The sequence below is a fragment of the Pongo pygmaeus genome, chromosome 5, assembly GCF_028885625.2.
Source record: "Pongo pygmaeus isolate AG05252 chromosome 5, NHGRI_mPonPyg2-v2.0_pri, whole genome shotgun sequence".
In the NCBI taxonomy this organism is placed as follows: domain Eukaryota; kingdom Metazoa; phylum Chordata; class Mammalia; order Primates; family Hominidae; genus Pongo; species Pongo pygmaeus.
In genome coordinates this window covers 27,346,100-27,353,203 of record NC_072378.2, presented here as the reverse complement: position 1 = coordinate 27,353,203, position 7,104 = coordinate 27,346,100, and the positions used below count along the sequence as shown (strand labels likewise).

The following is a 7,104-nucleotide window of genomic DNA, read 5'->3' as shown; positions in this document are numbered from 1 at the left end:
GTAATGAATCCAGAAAAATAACAGAGGGATTCCCTTACAGGTTTAACATTTGCTAACAAACTGCCCAGAAATAAAAAGACCTCGGAAGTTATCAGTAAAGCCAGCCAGTTGTTTATGAGGCAAGGAATTGTCTACTATTAACAAAAAGTTCTAATACCTTCATGTGTAATTTATTTGGATGTTTCAATGTCCAAGATTGGGCATATAGAGACTAAGCATTTTCCTCTATGTCCTAGATTGGCACTTTCCATGTCTGCCAGATTATAGATATTAAACCACTTGAGTAGTTTTTGCTAAATGACTGTGAGGGAAGCAGAAAAGAGAGAAAATATCACATAACTTAGTCATTCATCCTTAAACATTTAAGTCTTCGTTAAAAATCATTCAACCACAGCCAATGCTTATGAGGTGGCTGAATTTATTATAGTTGCAGAGGTTCAGAAATAGACAAAGCCAAATATTCTGTTGCAGAGTTCACATCCTATTATAAAGAAAGTTGTAAAATGCTGAGGGTGATAAACATAGATAATAAAGCAGGGTGAAGGGCTTGGGCAAGACTTCCATCATGGGTTGTGGTGGTGCTATTGTAGACAGAATGGTTAGGAAATGCCTTTCTTGGGTTCACATACTTGATGTGGGGGAAAAAAAAAGGAAATGCATTTCTAATGACTTGTCATTGGAGCACACACTTGGAGGTGCTGAAGGAATGAACTAGGTAGATATCTGAGAGGATAACATTCCATGCAGAGGGACTAGGAGCCACAAGTATCCTGAGATAGGAGCATTTGGCAGTTTCAGAAACACTGGCTGGATTGTAATGTGTGAGGGTAGATGAGGTCAGAGAGAAAGCTGGGGGTGTAGTTCCTCAGGACTTTCTTGGCTATGGTAAGGATTTAACATTGTATTCAGAATGAGATGGCAAGTCATTGGAGAGTGTCGGGCACAGATTTGAATTGTTTAAAAAGGGTCACTTGCTGTAATGTAGGGAATAAATTATAAAGGGTTAAGAGTACAGGCAGGAATTTAGTTGGAATGCTAGTAGTCCAGGTAAGATCGAATGGTGGCTTAAACAAAGATATTGTTGACAAAACAATGGGAAGTAGTTGGACTGAGGCTATATTTTGAATGTACAGCAGATAAGGTTTTCCTGTGGGTTAGCTATAAAGGTGAGAGAGAAGTTAGGGTGGCTTTAAGGACTTCGGCCTTAGCAACTTGAAAGGATTTGCCTTGTACTGAGATAGAGAATACCAAGTACGCAGTAGGTTCACAGAGGGGATGAGGAATCAGAATTCAGTTTGGGAACTTTTTAACTTAATAAAAGAAACAAAAGAACACAAAATATAAATGTGCAAAGTGAATATATCTGTAAAATTATCATCTAGGTCAAGAAATGGAGCACTACTGGCATTCCAGTAATGCTATTTCACCCCTCAAATCACAGCCTTTTTCTTCTTCCCCAAAGGTAACTATTATCCTGAGTATTAACTCCAACAATTAGATATGGTGAGGGCCTTTGTGCTACATCATCTGATGGCAGAAGTCATCACATGGTGAGAAAGGGTGAAAGTGTGTGAGACAGAGAAAAGGGCCAGACACCCAAGATAACTAAGTCACTCCTGTGATAATGGTATTAATCCCTTCATGAGGGCAAAGCCCTTATGACTTAATCAGCTTTTATTTGTTTTTTTTTGTTTGTTTGTTTGTTTGAGACAGAGTTTCGCTTTTGTCACCCAGGCTGGAGTGCAATGGCGTGATCTTGGCTCACTGCAGCCTCTGCTTCCTGGGTTCAAGTGATTCTCCTGCCTCAGCCTCCCGAGTAGCTGGGATTACAGGCGTCTGCCACCATGCGCAGCTAATTTTTGTATTTATAGTAGAGACGGGTTTCACCATGTTGGCCAGGCTGGTCTTGAACTCCTGACCTCAGGTGATCTGCCTGCCTCGGCCTCCCAAAGTGCAGGGATTACAGGCATGAGTCACTGTGCCCGACCGACCTAATCACTTTTTAAAGGTCCCACCTCTTAAAACCATCACAATGGCAATTAAATTTCAACATGAATTTTGGAGGAGACATTCAAATCATAGCATTTTGCCCCTGACCCTCAAAACTCATGTTCTTCTCACATAGAAAATACATTCGTTCCATCCCAGCAGCCCCAAAATTCTTAACTCATTCCAGCACCAACTCAAAAGTCCAGAGTCTCATCTGAATCAGATGTGGGTTGTACTCACGGCATGATTTATCCTGAGGCAAATTCTCTCCATTCATGAGCCTGTGAAATCAAACAAGTTACCTATTTTCCAAAACCCAACAGGGAAAACATTAAGACTTTTTTTTTTTTTTTTTTGAGATGGAGTCTCACTCTATCACCTAGGGGAGTGCAGTGGCACAATCTCCTGCCTCAGCCTTCTGAGTAGCTGGGATTACAGGCACTTGCCACCACGCCCAACTAATTTTTGTATTTTTAGTAGAGACAGGGTTTCACCATGTTGGCCAGGCTGGTCTCGAACTCCTGACCTCAAATGATCCACCCGCCTCAGCCTCCCAAAATGCTGGCATTACAGGCATGAGCCACTGTGCCTGGCCAACATTAAGTCCTAAAGTGGGAGAATAATCTCCTTTGTCTCTTTGTCCTACATCTAGGGGTTGGGGTTGGGCAGCCAAGGCCTCAGACAGCCCTGCTCCAATGGCTCAGTCCATGCAGTAGCTGTCATGGGTTGGAGTCTTGTATCTGTAGTTCTCCCAGGCTGGTGTTGCATGCTGTCACCTCCACAATTCTGGAGTCCTGAGAGTGGCCCTACTTCCACGCTCTACTAGGCAGCCCTAGTGGAGACTCTGTGTCAACTCTGACCCCACATTTCCACTTGTCATTGTCCTAGCAGGGGCTCTCTGCAGTGGCTGTGTCCCCGCACGATTCTCTGCCTGGGCCCCCAGACTGTCAGCAACATCCTTTGAAATCTAGGTGGAGGAAGCCAGGTCTTCACAGCTATTGCATTGTGCATGCCTGCTGCATCAGCACCACATGGACACTGCCAGGCTCTACAGCTTGCACTTTCTGGATCAAGCCATACCTGGGCCTACCTGAGCCATGGCTAGGGTGGCCACAGAGTACTGCTCTGGAACCCCAGGAGCAGACCTGAGGCAGCTCTGAGCTGAGTCCATGGAGGGTGCCTTGGACCTTTCCCCTGAAATCATTTTACCCTTTTAGAGTTCTGGGCCTGTGATTGTAGGGGCAGACTTGAAGATCTTTGAAATGGTTTATGGTCTGTCTCCCATTGTCTTAATGAATAGCACCTTCCTTTTATCCATGTTTATCTCCTTAGTAAAAAGTCACTTAGCCACACACTTAGTATTCTCTCCTGAACATACTTTTCTATTATTTATATGGCCAGGCTATACATTTTCCAAATATTTCTACCCTGATTCTTTTTAATTATAAATTCCATCTTTATTTCTTTCCTCTCACATCTCATTGTATGCAGTTAAAAACAGCCACACAGCAGTCTGAATGCTTTGCTGCTTAGATATTTCTTCCACCAGATATCCCAGTTCGTTACTCTTAAGTTCTGTACTTTATAAGGCCCTAGAACACAGACACAATTCCCCCAAGTTCTTTGCAACTGTATACAAGGATGGCCTTTACTCCAGTTTCCAATACCTTGCTCCTCATTTCCATCTAAGACCTCACTAAAATAGCCTTTACCAATTTTCTGTTTTAGTCTGTTTTTTGTTGCTATAACAGAATACCACAGACTACGTAATTTATAAAGAATAGAAATTTATTTGGCTCATGGTCCTGGAGGCTGAGAAGTCAAAGTGCATGGCACCAACATATGGTGAGGGCCTCCATACTGCATCATCCCATGGCAGAAAGCATCATGTGGCAAGGGAGGGCAAGAGCACTTGAGGCAGAAAAAGTGGGTAGAATTCCAGTGCTAACTAACCCACTTTCTCAATAATGGCATTAATCCATTCGTGAGGCCCGATCCCTAATAACCTAATCACCCTGTAAAGGTCCCATCTCTTATTACCGTCACAATGGCAATTAAATTTTACATGAGTTTTGGAGGAGACATTCAAACCACAGCAATCATACCCTATACATTTGTGTCTAGCATTTTTTACCTAGTGTTTGTGAGATTTATTCATGTTATTGCAAATAGCTGTGGTTCATTTATTTTTGTGGGTGTTGTAATATTCCATTATATGAATGTTTCACTATTTACCCACTTTATTGCAGACAGGCACTTGGATTGTTTCCAGTTGGAGGCAATTATGAATAATGCCATTGACAACATTCTTATACATGTCTTTTGATGTAATGTGTACTGATTTCTGTTGGGTATAAACCTAGGAGTAAAATTGTTGTGTCACAGGGGTATACATATGTTCAGCTTTAGTTGACATTGACAAATGTTTTGCCAAAGAATTGCACCAATTTACACTCCTACCACTCATGTTTGAGAGTTTCCATTGCTCCAGATCTTTGCCAACGTTTTCATTGTGATTTAGCTATCTAAGCGAAGTGTTTTAGATGCCTATTAGACCTTCAAGCTGAGATATCAAGACTGTTGGATATGCAAGTCTGGGGTATGAGGAAGAGGTCTAAAAAAAAAGAAATCAGAAAGATGAGGATCCATGTGTGAGGTAGGCAGCATGTGAGGTAGTAAGATAATCAGCTGAGATATCAAGACTGTTGGATATGCAAGTCTGGGGTATGAGGGAGAAGTCTAAAAAAAAAGAAATTAGAAAGATGAGGATCCATGTGTGAGGTATGCAGCATGTGAGGTAGTAAGATAATCAGCGGAGTGTAGTACCCCAGAAGCTGAATGAAAAAAGTGATTCAGGTAAAACACTTCTGAGAGGTTTAATAAGATGAAGACAGAATTGACGTTGGATTTGGCAGTGAAAAGGTCAATGGTGATCTTAAGAGCAGTTTTGGTAGAGTGGTGGAACTAAAACCTGATGGGAAGACTTAATATGAGAATAGGAAATAAGACACTGGAGAACACAAATTTGAATACTTGAGTTTTCCATAAAGGGGAAAGAACATTGGGGTAGTTGCTAGAAGAGGACATGGAGTTGAGGATTTTTTAAATATTCAATGTTACAGTATGTTTGAATGTTTGAATCCTATTGGGATTGAATGAATAGAGAGAAAAAAACTGATAATTCAGAAAGGAGAGGGGATAAATAGGTTGGAATTTCTGAGGAAGCAAGATAAGATGAGCTTCAGGCCACAAGTGGAAGGGTTGGCCTGAAAATAGGAGCATAAATGATATGGTGGTTAAAATAGGAGGGAACAAAGAGTATTTGGCTATGGTTGCAATGGGTTGGTGGAGGATGGATGTGGAAATTCTGTCCTGATTGCTTCTATTTTTTTTCATAGAAATTAGATCATAAGCTGAGAAAGAGAAGCAGGTATAAAGAGATGTTAGAAGTTTAAGAAGAGGGGATCAGGTCACCTCCTGTAGAATGAGAAAGTGAATTGACTAAAGAAATGTAGGATTGGAGGGTAGTACCAAATTATCTCAAAGGGTATCTCCTTTCAGATAATTGGGTCATGAGTTCAAAATGAGACAAATCATCATCACTGAGTTTTCTTTAGCTATGTTCAGGTGCATGAGAGCAGGAGTGGAATAAGCTGAAAATCGGATTTAGCTAGAATTTTTCCAGAAGAGTGTGACCCAAGAGAGAGGGGTAAGAGAGCAAGGGTGCTTATGAGAAATAAATTATAGTGATGTCCTGTGGAATTCAAAGTGACAAGAAGTGAAAGTAAGGGCTAAAGTGGGGTTGGAGGGAGGTGGGAAGGGAGTTAGAAAAGCAAAAATAAATCCATAATATTATTATTTTAGGTTTTATTGGGGCTGAAAAAATTATAGTTGAAGTATTAAAGGGAGGGGAGTAAGTTGAAAAGATAGGGCCTGGTGGTTTGGAAGTGGAATGCTTGAAACTGAGGTTTTGAGGAGTGTGCTTATTGGTAATGCCACGAGGTCTAGGTTGTGACTATTGGTGTGGATGTCTGAGGGGGAAGGGAAAACAAGATCATTGGAAGAGAGGAAGGCAAAGGCCTAAGAGCCTGAGATACTGAATGGATTGACTACATACATATCGGTATCACCAAGTATAATGGTCTGAGCAGTCATAGGAAGTGTGAGGAAGGTGCTGTCATCTCCCACAAATGAAGAAGTGACCGGGAATTAGTAGATTACTTCAGCAAGGGGTAGTAAGTGGTTTAGTTTGATAGCAGGTGTCTTAGAGGAGCTAGGGGGCTCTAGGGAGAGAAACAATGGCCTGAATGTGGCAATGAGGAGCAAAAAGGGCACCTACCTCACCCTCCAGGCCCCAGTTAAGTCAGGTGTGGAATACAAAGCAGCCACTGCTTACATAAGAGAGATGCAAGAGAAGAAGAACCCAAAGGTGAAGGAAATGTTCCAGAAGAGGTGCCAAAATTATTTGGAGAATTGTTTTCAGAGTCTGTAATATATTTTCTTGTGAATTCCATCATTGTGACAAATGCAAATGAGAAAGTGGCTTTGATAATTTGGGAACATTTTAAATCAAAAATAGTGAGCACAGAGTCTGGGCTCTGAAATGTTACAGTAAAAAGGCAGAAGAAAGGCAGTGGAAGGAGGGCCAAGCCCCTGGACCTCATAATGATGGACTCTTTCTTTCTTTTCTTTTCTTTCTTTCCTTCTTTCTTTCTTTCTCTTTCTTTCTTTCTTTTTCTTTCTTTCTTTCTTTCTTTCTTTCTTTCTTTCTTTCTTTTTCTTTCTTTCCTTCCTTCCTTCCTTCCTTCCTTCCCTTCCTTCCTTTCCTTCCCTCCTTCCTTCCTTCCTTCCTTCTTTCTTTCTCTTTCTCTCTCCCTTTCTTTCTCTCTCTTTCTTGCTTGCTTTCTTGCTTGCTTGCTTGCTAGCTTACTTGCTTTCTTGCTTTCAACAGGGTCTTGCTCTGTTGCCCAGGCTGGAGTGCAGCCTCGAACTCCTGGGCTCAAGCAATCCTTCCACCTCAGCCTCCTGACTAGCAGAGACTACAGGTGTGTGCCACCATGCCTGGCTAATTTTTTTTATTTTTTGTAGAGACAGGGTCTCACTGTATTTCCCAGG

The 7,104-nt window shown here is 41.6% G+C and overlaps 1 protein-coding gene across 1 annotated transcript in view; it reads right to left on the bottom strand.

Moving 5' to 3' along the window:
* Positions 1 to 7,104, bottom strand: part of ZNF391 (zinc finger protein 391) — an 83,173-nt gene that overhangs the window by 8,230 nt on the left and 67,839 nt on the right. Inside the window, exon 3 of the transcript XR_008503051.2 lies at positions 158 to 301. The gene's annotated coding sequence lies outside the window, so the exon portion shown is untranslated. The remainder of the gene's footprint in view (positions 1 to 157; positions 302 to 7,104) is intronic.